This window comes from Echinops telfairi, unplaced genomic scaffold (genome assembly GCF_000313985.2).
Source record: "Echinops telfairi isolate 266 unplaced genomic scaffold, ASM31398v2 ScPeMD7_2;HRSCAF=8, whole genome shotgun sequence".
Taxonomy (NCBI): Eukaryota; Metazoa; Chordata; class Mammalia; order Afrosoricida; family Tenrecidae; genus Echinops; species Echinops telfairi.
In genome coordinates this window covers 51930357-51948628 of record NW_022103898.1, presented here as the reverse complement: position 1 = coordinate 51948628, position 18272 = coordinate 51930357, and the positions used below count along the sequence as shown (strand labels likewise).

Here is an 18272-nt window from a genome sequence, read left to right as displayed (position 1 = left end):
CAGCCATCTAGCAGGGAAGCAACAAAGTTTACATGGAAGAAGCACACCAGCCTGTGTGGTCACAAGGTCTCGACAGGAAGAGCTATCAGAAGTTAAAAACCAAGAAACCAAATCGATATGAAGGGGTATGGATATAGTGGAGACCCCAAACCCACCTGTAAGATAATTGGACAAGCTCTCTCTGAAGGGCCACATGGATGAGATATATCCAGGGTGCAGTATAGCACTGATGAAACACATTACTATCCTCTAGTTCTTTAATACTTCATTCCCTTACTAGTATGGTTTTTATTTTACCTCATTAATCTTGTTAGACTTATGTGAGTTCATTTGCATAATTGATTGTTCGATACATGGATGCCACTATAGATAACTCTTAAGAACTACAGAATTGTATGTGAATGGATATATTGAATGGTGTAAGATACAGCAAAAAAAAATAATTATAAGGGGGTAGGGTAGGGAGTGAGGAGATAAATGGGGAGCTGATATCAAAGAGTTCAACAACAAAGAAAATGTTTGAAACTGATTGTGGTAGCAATTGTACAATAAGCCTCATGTGATTGAACTATGGAATGTTACGATATCTGGAAGAACTCCCAATAAAGTTATTTTTTTTAAAAGAAGAAACACGTAATAAAGAAAGGTCACTTCAAATGAGATTGACCAGGGAAATCCTTAGAACGGCAAAAATAGGAAAGAAACCAAGGATTATGGACATTGTGAAAGAGTGAAAATGAAAGTTTAAACCAAAAGCCATACAACAAAGAAAAGAATGATGCCACAAATTAAGAGTTAGAAAGATAAATATGCCTGGAGAGAAATTACATTACGAGAAACTGAGAATATAACATTTTGAGGTGAAAATTAATATGTTCAGTTGGAATCTGTTGGATAATCAAGAGAAAATGTCCTGTGGATCGCTAGACAAGTGTAGGGCTTTGTTTTCACTGTTGTCTACCTGTCTCTTTAGACAGTAATGAAATTAATGAGCCTGACTCTTCCTTTCCTGACAACAGGACTAAGGGCCCTGCTCTTCTCCACCCAGGCACAGCAGCCCCACGATTCCCTGCCATTGCAATCCCATCTGCCCAAGTTACCTGCAGTTCTACAAACATGCGCTGTGCTGCCAGACAAGCAAACAGACATCACAGAAAATCTCCTCTCAAAAGGATGGGCACTTAGGCGAAGGGACGGTCTTCTTTGTTCCTCCAACTATTGTAAACTAGCATAGGAAGCAGAGAAGGCCTCTGCCCTGACATGGGACTCCTTGCATGGTCATCGAATTGAAGCACAATACATTACATTGTGTAGACAAAAAGCAAATCGATATTAATTAAATATGGAATTATCCAAAAGTTATAAACAGGTGCCACGATCAATTCAGTGTGTGTGTGTGTGTGTGTGTGTGTGTGTGTGTGTGTGTGTGTGTGTTGCATTGGGCAAATCTGCTGCACACGACCTCTCATCTGAGGATGTAATTTTGAAGATTAAGATGCACCTGACGCAAACCATGATATTTTTAGTTGCCCCATGTGCATGTGAAAGTTGGACTCTGAATAAGGAAGACCAAAGAAGAAGGGGTGCATTTAAATTATGGTGCTGTCCAAGACAATTTAAAGTACCTAGACTGGCAGAAGAACAAACAGATCTGGCTTGGAAGAAGTACAGCCCCAGAGAGCACCTTGGACGTGAGCGTGGTGAGACTTCCTCTCATGAACTTTGGACATGTGTTCAGAAGAGACCGGTCTCTGGAAAAGGACGTAGACATAGTAATGTGGAGCGGCAGTGACAAAGAGGAAGACCTCCCATGTCGCGGATTGACACAGTGGCTGCAACAACGGACTCAAACATCACAATTGTGAGGGTGGTGCAGGACTGGATAGTGGGTGTTTCTTCTTCTGGTGTGTGTGAACCTCATCTGACAGCACCTACACCTAACCAACAACTTCACAAACACACATACACACACGCCAATTGTAGAAACAGATTTAGGAAATGATTTCCCAAATTCAAAGTAAAACAAAACTCTAGATGGGTCAAATTCCAAGAGTGACTTATTTTGAAGATTTCTAATATAAAAGTTAAGAATAAAGTTATAGACAGGGAAGATTCTTAGGTATAACTTTTTTAGTTCTGCGCTGAGAAATCAGAACTCGAGAGAGGCATGCTGTGAATTTCATAGGATAAATGGATTTCTCTTTAACCAGGAAATTGTGTTGTCCACAGTATGATTGAAAACTGTGGCGAACTTCCAAGGGCTTCAGAACTGATTTGCCTGGGAATCGCCTTCACCTCTGCCCACTTACCTGGCCCGGCTTTATGTTTACTAACACTCTCCTCCCTAGAGCCCGCAGACAGCGTGGGCCTCGGCTGAATGTGTTGCCTTATCTAAATCCTCTGAGAGGTGTGCTGGAGCTTATCGCAGTGCCTGAAGACCCATCACTTTCCATGTCAAATTTCAGACATTCCAATCTTATGAAGATACAGATGACTTTGCCTTATCGTTTAGAGCAGACGCTTATTGTTATAGACATTTGCTAAAATTATTTGATTAATGCATGTTGCAGATAAAATGGCTCTCTGTCAACTTTTGTTATCAAGACTAATCAGTGCATTCACTAAGGAACATCAGCAACTGTAATAAGTCATACCACAGGGGCTGTGAGTTTGCTCAGGAGCTCAGCACATACGGAAAGCAGATCCATCAGATAGAGGTATTAGTAGAAACTTATCAACGTAGATGGTTGTGATGCCAACAGTGTAATGTAGTTTACTAAAGCTTTTTAAATATATTGACAACTCTTTATCCAATTAAGAATTATAATTCAGAGAGCATATGAACAAGGTTGTGCAAATTTCCCATTTTTAAAAATTCTAATGTCTTTAAAAATTCTAAGAAAGCATATGTTTTATATGTGCTGAACACTAATCTGCTAAACAGACAACCAACCTCTCCCCTACATTGTTATTCACCACAATCCATCTGCCCTAAGAAGCCATATAGCTAGCTGACCTCAGTCAATAGCTTTGGGTCGTCTCAAATACATATATATACAGATATGTGTTCCTTTTAGTCAAAGATACACATGTAAACTGTATAAAAGGGGAATAAGAGATATTCTTAAAAGTGTGATTCTGAAGGCTATTTGGAGAAAGCCACATGGATTTATTACAAGGAATGTCTCTTCATGACTATGATAAAGTCTAATACAGAATTTCATAAATATGTGTCATATTAAATGAAAGCTTTGCTAACAATAGAGTCACTGGATGGTAAATTTAAAAGAATCTAAAAAGCAAAGAAAAGAATGGAGAACAATTAAAAGGAATAAAAGGAAGTAGGAATGGAAGACAGAAGAGAAGCAGTGGTAAGAGGTTATGGGGAGAATATAGGATGTAGGAAAGAAAACAGCTAGAATCCCTAAATTCTATTTTTACTGTCCAACAAAGTATCCAAGCTCACCTCAACACTCACCCTAAACTCAAAGACCCCATTATGTTCCTTCTCTAAACTGCTAACGTATACAGCCCACCCCCATAGAAGTTGGGACGTGACTGTATTGGCTCCTGCCACTTTCTCAGTTTTCTGGCATTAACCTCCAAAAGTTCATAGAGAAGTGGACCCATCTCTTCTGTAGTCTCTTTCCCTCAGAGCAGCCAGCACAGGTTACGCTCATAGATTATCAATTTAAAAAATAGATGAAAAAATAACTAAACAATAAGAGATCCCTGTAATTATATTTGGTGAGTTTTATGCCAATGGTTTTCCAAATGAGTTTTTAATTGGAGGTCCAATGGTCTTCCGGATCTAAAGAGGTATCAATGATCTTCACTAGCAGCTGCACACACTCAATGGTGTACAAGCGTAGATAGACATGCATGTACACACACACACACATCCCTATAAAGAGTGCAGAGCGTTTGTAATACTTTATAAAGGCATATGATGGAGAAGAGGTTTATAGACACTAGTATAAAGTATGAGAAAAAGATAACTTTCTCTAATACTTTTTCCCTAGTTAATAATGAGAAACATTCCATTTTGACCTCTGACTGGCTGATTTCATCTTAAACCACATTCTATATGACTTTTTTAAAATGTGATTTCTAATCTTGTGTTTAATGTTCTGTCTCCAGAGGTGGTAAATGAGTCTATTAACCTACATATTCCTAAAGTTGATTTGTTTTTGTTTTATTTTGTTATCCTATTTGCGTTCTTTAATTAGAAAAAGCTTTTAAAATGTAAGGCTTAGTTTATTTGTTTTTCTAATTTCTGAAAGCTGATTATCCCTGTGTTTTTAAAAATCATGCATAAACAATCTCAAAAGCACAACTTTAGAAATGTGGATTCTTTTATTTTCTCTATTAGTTAATAGCAAAATAATTATTTTCATATTATATTCTGCATCTTGTATCAACATACAATAGTCTAGAAAAAAGATGGATCATTTAGGAAAAACTGAGAGTTGACAAAAAGCTTTTAGAATAAGTAAATATGTAAATTGTTCATAAAATGGATTACCCAGAAATGAGCGGATTTGGTGAGGCCCTGATATGACAAACATAAAATTGCTTGATGTTGTTGCCGACTTTGTTAATGGCCATAGCAAGGATAGTTCCTCTGTCATCTTTGAGATTTCTGGCTGAACCATCATGGGCTGATGCAAATGAGCATGTACAAGCATCTATTTCCCAGAGAGGGAAATACAGCTTATCTTATAAAAACAACATATATTTCTGATTTTTTTCTTACTATGATGAATTAAATGGAATTGAGAAATAAAACATAGCTTCCCTTAAACATACAACATGGTAAAATATAAAAACTGTTTCCCTAAATGCACCTTGAAACCCAATGGGTAAATTCATTAAATTTTGCCAACCTTGGAAATTACAATAGGACTGTGAGTGGGAATGAAAAATGTAAAAATCAGTGTGAAAGGATCCAGTAACAGACCTGACAAAAAGCCAAATGAGATGGTGACTGAGGAAAGGGTAAAGAGGGGGTCACACCAACATCCTCTGGTTCCCAATGCCACACGCTGCCCAGTGCCCTTTGAATTTCCTACAATTCTGATACTAGACGACCTTCCCAAACCCTCTGTTTTTCACCTGAGGTTGAGAATTCATGGCAATGGCCACACAGAATTCACAGTTGATATCCACAATTATGGGGTTTATTCAGGAAGTTAACAGGTTACAATTCAAGTGAGAAATGATCAACATTCACTTGTTCAGTCTGGACAGTCTCTTCTTTGTCATGCCTGTACACAAGCCTCTCTCTGACACTCAGCTTCTTGGCCTAACCTTTGCCCTTGTTGGGGAAATGTTACAAAGCTCTTTTAGAGCTACCAATAACTGCCCAATGGGTTTGCCACTCTGTCAAAAGCCCCAGCCCAAAGATAATCTTTTCCATCTCAGTGGGACAGCAAACTCAGCCAATTAAATCCCTGGATGAACCTCATTCTACAAACCACCCTTTTGACTGTTGGCATTCAGCTTTATTATTTCTGTGTACCAGCAAGTCCACTGCTCTGTCTCATGCTCTGTATTCTGGTTCTGCTGCTATTATGCTTCTGTGACTCCTCTTGTGTCAAAGGTGCCTCCTGGATTAAGGAGATTCCGTACACAGACATCTCAGGGTCCTGGTCATTCTTCACTCCTGCCTCCTCCTGCACTGGTAGTGAGATTCCCCTTCCTGGTTCTGAGAAGGCTCCTTTCATACCCAGCAGGATGGCCATCACAATGAACCCTGTTACCAGCCCTGCACAGCTGAATCATATAATCCCATCTGTGCCTACTCCTGTGGCAATTTCTTTCAGAAGAATTAATATCAGACTACTGCCAAGGATGTCTCAAATGTCAAACTCTTCCAAGATGATATTCTGCTCCATTCTCCCCCTGCCCCACTCCTCCCTTGACTATATTCCATCCAGCCCCTCGGTCCTGTGATTCACTGCAACTTCCCACAGAAATTCAGGAAACTTAGAGAAATTACTCATGTGATAATATTAGGGTGTGGTTCAGAGGCAAGTCAAATGCAGGGTCCGGAGTCTGGAGCAAAAAATGTCCCAAAGTCACAAAAGGTCTTGTTTCTACCAAAGCTCAGTGAGGAAAGAGAAGTCAGGCTTTCCAGGTGATGAGGTCTAGGACCTGTTCAGTGGTATGTGTCCATCTGTACCCCGCCCAAAGAAACCGCAGAGAGTCACACTCTCTGGTACAGAGTCTTCAAGATGCCCCAGGAAAACAAAAGTGTGACTTTTTCCAAACCCTCCACTGAATTCCTCTAAAGATTCCCCTAAGGAAAGGGGGGTGAGTTGGTTCACATCCTCTACTAAAGTCTAATCTTAATCCTACCCTAATCTTGTCCATGAGTATGGACAGCACGCCCTCCAATGGGATTATTACCACAGGCATAGAGTCCAGGATTATAATACAGCACTACATCACATAAGGAATTGTGGCCAGAAGGGCCATATTAATTGACTACAACTCTTCCCCTACCATCTCACCCAGGCTCATAAGGGGAACACAGGATGTTTGGTAGGAATAGCAAAGGCTATGCCTAGATGAGTCACATTAAATAATGTACTGCTTTGCAATGACGTATCTCAAGACTGTCCATTTAATTTCTACTTGAGCTCAAGAATGTGCTAGGTGGATTTCCTTCATCCCCTTTAACATGAACCCTGGTGGCAAACTGGAATACATGGTGGGCTGCTAACTGCAGTCAACGGTTGGAAAGCACAGTCACTCTGCAGTAGAAAGATGAGGACTCCCACATGGTATTCTCTCCTCCTGTAGAGTCTTAGAAACCCAGGGGAGCAGCTAGACCCTTCCCTACAGGTTCACTGGAGTCCCAGGGAGGGTGAAGGGGCAGGGAGAGAAAAGTTCCCAGTGGTACTCATAAAAATGCCACATCTCCCAGGAGGCAACTGGAGTGCTAGTTGGGTTCCACCCCTACATTTTCGCACAGACGCAAGTTGACATAAAATCTAACTGCTATGCGGCTACCACACAATACTGTTACACGTTGGCCGTCTCTGAAACAGGTCTGTTCTCTGTATACTTTTCATCATTAATTTTACAATGTTCTATTTAAGAGAAGATATTGGTAGGGCCAGCTTTTTTAAAAAAAGATTCTGTCAAGATCCATAAGTGAAGTGTCTTCTTAAAAATTTATTTTTGTCAACACTCTCCGGAGGGGGTGACATTTTTCATATCAGGAGTTGTGTTTTTTAGTGTAGAAGGTATATTTGCTAGTTAATTTCATCAATAATGATATCCCTGAAGTACGAGATTGATATGCAAGAGCCTATTAAATCATGAAAATTCCAATTGGAAATGTACTGTTTTAAGTTCCGAGAGCCTGAGTAGAGCATACAGGAAAGATTGTCTTCCTTCAAAATAGTAAATAAAATACCTAGGTTTTGACGCCAAGGGAAGTAAATAAGCTTCACGATGATACAAACTGTACTTAGTACAACCCCAAGGAAAACGCCTGGTACACAGTAAATGCTCAATAGTATGTATATAATTAAACAATACCTTTAAACTATTTATGGCTAGCTGGGGGGGAATAGCCCTCTTAATAAGGAAAAAATGTTTTCAACTTAAGTCTTGTATCAAAAATTGAATTCTAAGTAGTTCCAAATTATTTTTTATGTTTGTGTTAAATACCAGTGCTTCATGCTATGAGTAACCTATAGCGATCTGAATTATTTTGAATTGAAAAAGTGAATTTTGTGTGGAGAAGGGAGTTTCATTAACACACCTTTCCCCCCATATTTATGTGCATTTACCAGCTTTTTAAACATAATGCATTCTGGGGTACCAATCTAATAAAAAAATCACCCAATGTAATGTACATCATGGTTGATATTTCCCACAGAGTAGGGAGAAAGGTCATTTTAACAAATGTGTCTATTGTTTTCATGTAAAACAGCTGTCCATCAACCCCAAGTGAGAATTCCCATGAATCTTGAAAACATTATATATATAGGCTTCAAAATTTTCTGACAAACCTTTTTTAGCTACCTTGTAAACATTATTTCAATGACTAAAGAGGAAAAAGAATATCATTAAATAGACGGAACAGACTAAAACCAAACCAAACCATGGGAATAGTACTGGGCAGGGGACAATGAATTTCTCAGTCTGACCAGCAGAGCGAGAGATGAGTGGAAGGAACTAATGAAAAACAAAGTAAGGAGAGCAGGGCAAATGACAGTGTCTCTGAAGGCTATGCACGAAACAATGTAAGATTCTGCACATAAGGAAATAGGGGAGAAGCAAAAATTGGTGGTAACGAACATCAGATAGAAACCTGACAATTGGGAAAGATGCAAAAGAAATGAGAAAGACATTGATGGCAGACATAGCGAGGTGGGCTCATCCATTGGGTTTAGGAATAGAAACCTCCACATGGTTCCACTGTCAGCTCTCTGACACTAATAGAAGGGCTCAGAGACAAAAGCAATATAACTGGTTGAGAGAACTTGTTTGGGAAAAAAAGATTGAGTATTCACAAGAAGCATGCCATATGTTGTTGGAAATAAAGAGCTAAAATGTAAAAGAGGGGGGCACGATGGAATGACTGACTTAAAAACAAATCGTGAGTGCATATGAAGAGACGCAAGGAGCTACAAAAACCTATCATACTTAAAGGTTAGGAATGGGAAATGAAAGAGAGGAAGAAAACCACAGGTGTTGAAGAAGACATTGTTGAAGATAGTAATATGGAAATAAAATTTTGAGGTGTATGATCTAATACCCAAGACAATGCCATTTTAGTTTGATTTTAAAAAACCCATTGGTTATCTTTGAGAGGGTCTCAGGTGGAATGTTGTCATCATAAAAATGGTTACAGAAAGGATAGAGAAAATGAGTGTGTAAGAAGAAAAACTCAAACTCATAGCAGCCCTAAAGAACAGAGTGAAACAATTCCTTTGGTGTCCAAGGCTGCACATCGTTATGGGAGCAGAGAGCCTGATCTCTCTCCTGTGAAGCCGCTGCTAGATTCAAACTGCTGACCGTTGTTAGCTGTGAGTTAACAGCTCAAGGCATAACCCATGATGACGCCAAACACCAGAAAACAGAGGACTATTCCAAATTATTGTTTCAGTTCTATAATCGCCTATGTGCAGCACATATGATAAATCTCTTGAGGTCCATATGAGTTTCCTACACTACTGAACCAAATTGCCACAATTCACTGCCATACAACCGTAGTATTTTACAGTTCTCTGGGAAGAGGCCTGACATGGGTCCCATGGAGCTGAAAGCCAGCTCTAGGAAGGATATATTCCTCTGGAGACTCGTGTGGAATCTAACACGTGGAAAAGATGCAAAAGAAACAGGACAGACGTTGAAGGCAGAAATGGATTCAAGCCTTTCAACCTAAAGCCTGCCTGCAGTTGTTGGCTCCGGATCCCTTTCTCCATCCACAGTCAGCACCCCAGCCTCCTCAAATCTCTTGTCTTTACCCTCCGGCCTCCATGGTGACAGCATGGAGTCCCTTGGCCATGCCAATGGTTACAGATGCTCACTGAAAAGTTAGGAAGCTCAAAATCATAGAGAGAACATGAGTTTGTCACCTGGTTAGCATTTGGTGATGGTGGCAACTTACTACATCAGACCCATGTGAGTAATCCAAATTAAGTTCCACATATCAAAATCTTTAACTTAATCATATTGTCAAAGGCCTTTTGGCACATAGCAGTTCCAAAGATTGAAACGTGGCCAATTTGGAGAAGTTAGTATTCGGCCTATCACAAGGTCTAAGTAAGTAGTTTTCAGTGTACTTGATTCTGACTTTTAATTAATTCTTAGGCATCAGTTTACCTTTGGAACAAATCATATGTGAGGGATTAATTCATTAACTAGCAATGCAAATAGCATGTTTTATAATTTATTTTATTTTCATTGTTGTGGAAAATATACACAGCAGAACGTAGCTAATAACATTTTAATGGAGAGTCTTTATACTAGCCTATTATTTTCTGTTGAAAGGCCCTTAAGTTAAATGCTAAGATTCTTATTATAAAACTCCATTTAATGATAGTTTGATAGCAATAACAGTAAGCTGATAGCTTCCTGCCAGTAGCAATATTCTGATGAGACTATTTTTGATAGAAAATATATTTCATATTAAAAAAATCACTCTTGGCATCCTCTTATGCTGTTATTTATTTGGTTCACTGGTTTTTTTAATATAAAATGTTCTGTTAAATAGAGCTCAAAGTTAGATGAGTTAGATGAGTTCTTCTTTGTATATATTTATAATATAGACATTTTAAACGTAATAACTAAATATTTATAGCACACACATTTATAATACATACATTTTTAAGCTTAATAACTGTGTATATTTATAATACATACATTTTAAACTTAATAACCTTGAGACATATTTAATTTTCTCAAACTAGTCCATCTACAAAGCAGGATTTGGTTTTTTTCTGTTAAATGGAACTAAAAAATAACTTAAAAAATTACTGTGAAGATTAAATGAGATAATGCATGTAAAACTATAGCCCAATTCCTGTCTGATAATAAATCGGTCTTCAGTACATTTCAGTTTAGTCAGAAAGATAGTCCATGAGACATGCTCACTACTAAGGAGACATGCTTTTATAAATTCTACAAAGGAATGATACTGTGAATATTGTTTTTTCTAAATAAATTTACCAAATATCAAATATTTGGTTACTCTGTATAATTAAAATGCTTAATGTAGGCACTAAATTTCACTTCATTAATTTAAAAAGTATCAGTTTTTTTTATATTATTAACTTATCAGCCAGATTTTTATGAGTTAAAAAAGTCTCAGAAAAATCAAAATTCTCAATAGAAAAATTTTTATGATTTACATCATCTGTTTTTACAGAGAGAGCCTATAAAAACTCTTTTTTAACTCCAGTTCTTAGAAGATGCACAATTTCTGGAGATAAGTATCCTCGAACAAGCATGGGGAGCTTTGCCTGTTTAACAAAATTCTGTATAAAAGAGATGATATATTTTGGAATTAAAATGAATAAACAAATAGTATCTTTCAGTTGGTGTTTGAGAGGCCAGTGGGGTTTCTCTGTGTTTTCATCATGTCTCGGACTTCCTGTGGCCTTCTGCCTCAATTTCATTGCTGTGTTATTTGCCAGATTCTTCTCCAACCTTGGTTTCAGAAATTGTTTCCTCGCCCAAAGGGCCCATCAGAAAATGGTTGTCATTGAGTTGATGCCAACTCAGGGTGACCCCGGGCGTGTCGGAGTAGGGCTGTGTTCCATAGGGCTTTTAATGGCTGCTTCCTCGGAGGTGGATCACCAGGCTTTTCTTCCTAGATGCCTCTGGATGGACACTTTGGTTAACGGGCAAGCTCATTGAACATTTGCATTATCCAGGAATTCAAATTATAGCACAAATGAACCTACGAAACCCACAGCCATCAAGTCAGTTTGACTCAGCAACCCTTGATAGGGTTCCTGTGCCTGCCATCTTTATAATTGCAAATAACCTCTACTTCCTCCTTCCAACCCCTAGGTCCACAGGGGTTAGCAGAATCACAGGGCACCCTTATAGAACACCGGCCTTCGTTAGTCCACTTGTCAACATAAATGACATTGAGAGACAATAAAAACTTTGGTTTGCAATTAACTATTCCACAATAAGTAAACTATGTTTTCATTTCATCTAAAAATGCTACTAAATTGCAAGAAAAGTCTGCTAATAATTCAAAATATTCAACATAGTGTGTATGAAATTAAAATGAGGCTATCCAGAAGATGAACTGAAAGTTAAATCTAGAAGATAGTTGTGGTACTTAAAAAAAAAAAAAGTCAAATGGCTCTTTATTACCATCAAATTGCAGTATTTATAGTTTCTTCTAGCAATCCCATGTTCCCATTTCTTTATCTCCTTTTGATCAATAAAGTTCCTGGATTTTTCACTGTCTATTTCCTTTTTGTAAACTTTCAAATCATCTCTCTCTCCTGGCCTATGTAATTGAAGACTTTTATGTAGCTCTCTGAGATTTCACAGCAGTCCTACCAGGAAAATAACTTACAAGTTTTAAAATGAGGAGCTATTATTAATGCTGGCTCACCTGCAACGAATACATAAACTCTCTCAGTAAAGCATGTCAGGGTTTTCAGTACATTGACAGCGTATCAGTCATATCCTAATAACACTGATGGCATGCGCTTAGTTTGTTGCCACTGTGATTCCCAATTCTGAATTGCAGTGACCGTGTAGACCCAGGAGAACTTCCCCATGGGATTTGGGGGCTTTGATCATTACCAGGAGAAGCACTAATCGATCACACAGTGGCGAAATGCTTAGCTACCAAACAGTAGTTTGACCTTCCCAGACTCTCTAGGGGAGAAAGATGTAGAAGTTTATGCCTGTTAAGATTTACAGCCTTGGACATTTTCTCGGGCAGCACTACCTTGTCCTATAAGGTCACCATGAGTAGGAATTTACTTACTGGTAACAGGTTCAGCTTTATTGTCCTTTTCTTTCTTCACACAAGCGCTTTTCCACGCACCCACCTTTGAATCACTCACTTCTCGACTAATAGCAAGCACATTAAGTATTGCACCAGGAATTCTCTACTTTAATTTGCACTTTTTAGGATGAATAATTGACTAATCAGATTAGATGATGATAAAAACCTACTTTTCAGCTGAGTTAGATAATTCACACATACATTTCTTTGACTGAAAACACAATTTTAGAAGTTATAATTTCATAAATCCTTAGGTCAACAGTTAATCTCCAATCATAACCTAGAGACATGTGTATAATGAGCATTCTACATTATAAAGCTAAATGCTGAGGGATGCAAAAATAGTGGGTTTTCACGATTTTAAAGAGAGGTTAATTTTTAAGTGTCTTTACTTTATCAACGTACTCCTGACTTGATTTTTCACAATCATCAGTACTAATGATGTTTATGTTGCCAGAAGAAAATAAGCACTTTTTCTTATCATTTCATTGCCCAGTGTCCTTTCTAAAAAAAATAACAGACAAAATCTAATTATTTCTTCTGATTAATCTCAATAGCTATGGTGTGCATCATGAATAATGCCTTTTCAGTTAATTGGAAATACTGATTTCCACAAGAGGTTCTTTTATATATGCATATGGTATAAGGATACCAAGTGAGAAATTAAGTTTTCAAAAATGAACAGCTGTAATAAACAACTAAATGTTTAGCTGAGTATAGTAATTTTAATTTATTAGACAGAGTATATAAACTGAAGCTTTCAGACCTTAAACAAAAGATACCATTCAATTTGCCTTTTAAGTCCCTTAACACTTCAACTGAACTCCATTCAATACTGTGTTAGGCAGGGTAAAACCAGAACACTTATGATTATAGATAGACAGATGATAGATTTATTCAGCAAACATACAGATATATGTAGGTTTATTCAGATAGATAGATAGGTTTATTCATCAAAAAGGAATATAGCAGCTGATTAGTCCACATAGCAGTACAAAGGGCTCAGTTCAAGTCACTTCCACAGAACAGTTAATATGCTAGAAGTCCTTCAGCTCACCTGGGCTACTGTGTCCAAGGTCAAGGAAGAGTTCCCTCAGGCAAGGCAGGCAGAGTCTTCCAACAGGCAGCAGACAGTAGGATTGGTCAGCAACAGTCAGTCGCTTGGGAGCTTAGCCAAGTGGGCCCTGATGGGATCTGGAAATCAAGTATAGTGACAGGATCCACCTGCCTCAAGCTCAAGCCATATACACACCAGCAGCATGGAGCAGCAAGTCTCAAAGGAGCCGCAAGCTCTAGCGACATGATCCATGGTTTGGCTTGACCCACAGGTAGTGTAGCACACAGGTTGGGCCAGACAACTAGCTGAAGCAGCAACATGCTGGTCCAATCACCAGGGAGCAAGAGAGATGGGATGCTGGCTGTCTTTATTTTGGTTGCCCTCCAATCATGCTGCGACTGGACCAAACTTGCCCACATGTTCCTGTTGGCCAAGTTGGCACAATTAACCCAACTCTCACAAATACATTTATCTCTTTCTTTTCATATTAGTGTGACAGTTGTATTTCTTATCTTATATCCTGAGACCTCTGCATTACAAATATTATCTAAACTTAGGCTTTGAATATAAAGAAGAAATGTTATTGACTTTCATCAAGTCAGCCCTGATCCATGGAAACCCCCATGCAGGACCAAATGAAATGTTGCAAGTCCTCCTGGGATTTGGGAATGGATCACTTGGCCTTTCTTTCCTAATCTTAGTCTGAAAGCAGAAATTTAGTCAGTATTTTGGTTTTACTTGTTGTTAAGTGTCATAGAGTTGGTCCCAACTTATAATGGTCTAATGCACAGTGAAACACTTCCTGGTCCTGTATCATTCTTACAACAGTTGATCTGTTTTGAGCCCATTGTTGCAGCCACTGTGTCAATCCATATCCCTGACAGGCTTCCTTTTTTATTTTTTTCCTGACGCTCCATTTAACCAAGCATGATGTCCTTTTCCAGGGACTGGACTCTTCTGATAACATAACCAAAGTAAGAGAGACAAAGTCTTTCATCCTTGCTTCCAAAGAGCATCCTTGCTGTACTTCTTCAAAGACAGATTTGTTTGTTCTTCTGGCAGTGCACAATATTTTCAGTAATCTTTGCCAACACTGCAATTCAAATGAATCAATTCTGCATTTTTCCTTTTCATTGCCCAACTTTCACATATAAATGAGGCACTTGAAATCACCATGGCTTGAGGGAGACCCATGTTATTCTTCAAAGTGACATTCTTGCTCTTCAATGCTTTAAAAAGGTCTTGTGCAGATTTGCACAATACCATACAGTGTTTGCTTTCTTGATTGCTGATTCCAAGAGCATTAATTGTGCATGCAAGCAAGATAAAATCCTGACAGCTTAGCTCTTTTCTGTGTATCACGAGGCTACCTATTAGTCCAGGTGTGAGGATCTTTGTTTTCTTTACAATGAGTTTTAATCCATACTGAAGGCTGCAGTCCTTGATCTTCATAAAGTGTTTCAAGTCCTCCTCACTGTCACCAAGCAAGAATGTGTTTCACAGGTTGGTTTAAAAACAAAACCAAACAAAAAAAACCCCTTCCAATTCTGAAGTGGAGTCCTTTGCATATAGTTGAACTTCTCAGATTATTTGCTCAACGTAAAGATTAAATAAGTATGAGGAGAGCATACAACCCCAATGCACAGCTTTCCTGATTTAAAAGTATGCAGAATGCCTTCGTGCTGCTGGACTGACTGCCTCTCGGTGAGTGCACAGGTTCAGCAGGAGCACAAGTAAGTATTCTGGCATCCCCAGTCCTCTCAACATTATCCATGGTGGTTGTGATCCAAATATGGAATCCCTTTGCATTGTCCATTAAGAAAAAAACAAGTAAAAGTCTTTCTGGTATTCTCTCCATTCAGCCAAGATCCATCTGACATCAGTAATGCTATTCCTTATGCCACACCCTAGTCTTAATCCAACTTGAATTCTTGGCAGCTCTCCGTTGATATACTGCTGCAACTGTTGTTGAATTGTCATCAGCAAAATTGTATTTGCATGTGATCTAATGACTTTGTTTTATAATGTCCATGTGCTGTTGGGTCATCTCTCTTTGGAGTGGGAACAAATATGGAGGCTAATCACCTAGCTGTCTTATAACTAGACTAGTGAGTGCTGCTAGCCCTGCATCAGATTGTTGAAACATTTCAGTGGCATTCCATAAATTACTGGAGCATTGTTGTTTGCTCATACTTCCAGGACAGTTTGAACTTTCTTTGATATCATCAGTTCTTAGTCATATGCTACCCATAGCGGATGTCCACATGTCCTTTTTGGTACAGTGACTCCCTGTGTTCCTTTTATCTTCTCTAGATGCTTACTACATTGTTCAATATTTTACCCATGTGGTTGTTAGGGGCCATTACGTTGTTTCCAACTCATAGCAACCCTATGTACAGGAGAATGAACCACCACCTGAACCTGAACCTTCATCACCATTGCTCTTATGTCTGATCCCACTGTTGCAGCCACTGTGTCAATCCATCTTGTCAAAGGTCTTCCTTTTTTAAACTTCCTCTCTCCTTTAACAAGCATCATGTCCATCTCCAGTAACTAGTCTCTCCTGATAACATGTCCAAAATACATGATACAAAGTTTCACTATTCTTACTTCTAAGGAGATTTCTGGCTGTACTTCTTCCAACATAGATTTCTTTGTCCTTTTGGCCCTCCGTAGTATTTCCAGTATTCTTCACCAGCACCATAATTCAAATGCATTTATTCTTATTCTTTAGTCTTATACAATGTCCAACTCTGACATTCATGTGAGGCAATTTAAAATACCATGACTTGAGTCAGGCCTGAATTAGGCACATTTTAGTCCTTAAAGTAATGTCCTTTTCAGGCTCACAAAACACATGCAATGAGGCCGAATGCAGGAAGATCACCGGCCAGTGGATGGGAAGTCTTGTGGATCCTGTGGTGTTGTAAGCATCTCAGTGCGGGCAGGGTTCTCCATGAAGAGGAATTTATAGATTGGTATTGGACATATGGGCTAATACTTGCATGTGATAGCAACGATTCTCTAATATGTGCATTGTTAGATAACCTTTCTTTGAAATGGATACAAATATGGATCGCTTTTAGTCAGTTAGCCAAGCAGCTGTCTTCAAATTTTCCTGGTATAATTTAGTGAGTACTTCAGTGATTAATCAGCTTGTTGAAACTTTTCAATTGGTATTCCATCAATTCCTGGAGCCTTAGCTTTCTTGTTTGTTTGTTTTGTTGGCTAATGCTTTCAGTATATCTTTTAACTTCTTACTTCAGTATCATATGCTACCTCTTGAAATTACTGAATGTCAACTAGTTCTTTTTTGTTTAGTGATTCTTGTAGTTTCCATCTACTTTTGATACTTCCTGTATCATTCAATATTTTACCCATAAAATATATGTATACATATACTTGTTTCCACAGAGTCAATTCTGACTAATAGTGAACCTATAGGGCAGGGTAGAATTGCCCCTGTGGATTTCCAAGACTAACTCTTTGCTGGAGTAGAAAGCCTCGTCTTTCTCCATTTGTGCCCATAGAATATTTCAATATTGCAACCTGAAATTTGAATTTTTTCTTCAGTTCTTTTAGTTAAAGATATGCTGAGTGTGTTACACCTTTTTAGATTTCTAACTCTAAGATTTTGCACATTTCATTATACTACTATTTTCTCTAGCTGATCTTTGAAATCTTCTGCATAGGTCATTTGCTTCATCATTTCTTCCATTTGCCTTAGCAATTAAGAGCAAGTTTCTGAGTCTCTTCTGACATTCACTTGGATCTTTTCTTTGTTTCTTGTCTTTTTGATGACGTTTTGCTTTCTTCATTTATGATGTCTTTGATGTCATCTCACAGCTCATAGGGTTTTCCGCCATTACTGTTCAATGTATCAAACCTGTTCTTGAATTTCAGGTGAGATATATTCAAGGTCATATTTTGTGAAACTGTTTTAACTGTTTCCATCTTCAACCTGAACTTACAATTGATGGTCTTCTTCATAGTTGGCCCTTAGTTTTGTTTTAGCGGATATTGAACGTCTCTGTCTTCCCTGTTGTTGAAAAAAGGTACTTGCAACAAAGGAATCCTTGGTCTTGCAAAACTTGATCATTTTATCTCCAGCTTTGTTTCCATCATGATGGTTGTATTTTCCAGCTACTGTTCTCTCCTCTTTGCTTCTAAATTTTGCATTCCAATCATAATTATCAGTGCATCTCGATTTTATCAATTTTGAGCAATAATTACTTGATCCTTTTGATCAATATCACCCATAATTATCAATGCAATTTGGTTTGATCAATTTCAGTCTGAAGAGGTTGGTAGAGTTCTTCAATTTCTGCATCACAAATGTTAGTGGTTGGTGCAATTATATTGACAGGGTTAGTTATGTTGACTGGTTTACTTTGTATGCATATAGATAGTATCATATCACAGACAGCATCACTTCAAGATAGATATTGAAATAGGGACATGGCGAGATTTGGAAGTCACAAAAGGACAAATACTGTATGAATCCATTATTGTACGGATAAACAACAAGATGAAGGCAAACTCATGCTTTCAGGTCACGTCATCTGTGCTTAAGATTTGGAAGAAGTAAGACCAGAGCACTCTTTAGTGCAAGGATGCCAAGACTTCATCTTACATATTTTGGACATAATGTCAGGAGAGACCAGCCCCTAGAGAAGGACATCATGTTTGCTATAGTGTGTGGGGCGAGGCGGG

At 38.3% G+C, this 18272-nt stretch overlaps 1 protein-coding gene across 2 annotated transcripts in view; it reads left to right on the top strand.

Annotated features, from left to right (window-relative positions):
• SYT1 (synaptotagmin 1) overlaps positions 1-18272 on the top strand; it is a 645406-nt gene that overhangs the window by 426163 nt on the left and 200971 nt on the right. The gene's annotated exons all lie outside the window — the stretch shown is intronic.